This window comes from Cyprinodon variegatus, unplaced genomic scaffold (genome assembly GCF_000732505.1).
Source record: "Cyprinodon variegatus isolate N-32 unplaced genomic scaffold, C_variegatus-1.0 Scaffold415, whole genome shotgun sequence".
Classification (NCBI taxonomy): Eukaryota; Metazoa; Chordata; class Actinopteri; order Cyprinodontiformes; family Cyprinodontidae; genus Cyprinodon; species Cyprinodon variegatus.
The window spans coordinates 14061-14914 of NW_015150868.1; the positions used below are offsets into that span (position 1 = coordinate 14061).

Genomic DNA, 854 nt, shown 5'->3' on the forward strand with positions numbered 1-854 from the left:
GAAAAAAAAGACAAGGAAAATGAAAATGCAAACAGGATGATTGATTACTAATTTAATTTATGAGTCAAACAATTCAGCCACATTCTTAAAATGAAAAATCATTTCTGGAAATGCTTTTTCATTTGAAATATGGTAACAATTTGCTTCCATATTTACCAACCTGCTCCAAAGGGAATCAAATCCACAGTTTATTTAATGCGCTAATTTAATTTAATGGTTTATTTTTAGATGAGTTTTGCAGTGCTGCCAATGTCCTCCAGTGAGAGGAAATGGATGCTTTAGTTCAGGAGGAAACAGCCGTATTGTGCTCCAGCGTCAGCTCACCACTGAGACGCTGTAGGTACCAGATCTGCTCGGGGCCCTGCACTTTCTTATGACATCATATCGCAACGACATTCAACAGCTTCTCAAGAATCAGATCTCTTCTGGAGTCTTTACATATTATGCTCCATATTTTATGTTTCACTGGCGATCTAAAGTAGCTAAAAATAGAAAACAATTATTGTTGGTTTTGAATGAAAGTCCTGCCTTCTAAGACAGACGGAGCTCTGCTATTTAACAAGGTGACAAAAAAAGTTATCTTTTTATTACCATCTGAGAGCAGAGGAAGACAAATAGAACATCTAATAATTATTTTCAAAGATTTTAGACAAAAACAGTTATTCTACTTGCTGTTCACAGAGTTATAAGTGTAGCTTAAAGGAAAAGTCGCTCATATTCAGAATCCAAACTTCTGAAAGTTCTTTAAATCTGAAATGATTCCATCCTGTTCAATAAATGATCAGTGTTTTAAATTCAGAGTAATTTTCATGTGAATGTGCTTTACTGGAGGCATCCATGTTTGTCAAAGAACA

At 34.8% G+C, this 854-nt stretch overlaps 1 protein-coding gene across 1 annotated transcript in view; it reads right to left on the reverse strand.

The window, feature by feature from the left end:
• The window catches only part of glyr1 (glyoxylate reductase 1 homolog (Arabidopsis)), a 27834-nt gene that overhangs the window by 12904 nt on the left and 14076 nt on the right, over positions 1-854 (reverse strand). The gene's annotated exons all lie outside the window — the stretch shown is intronic.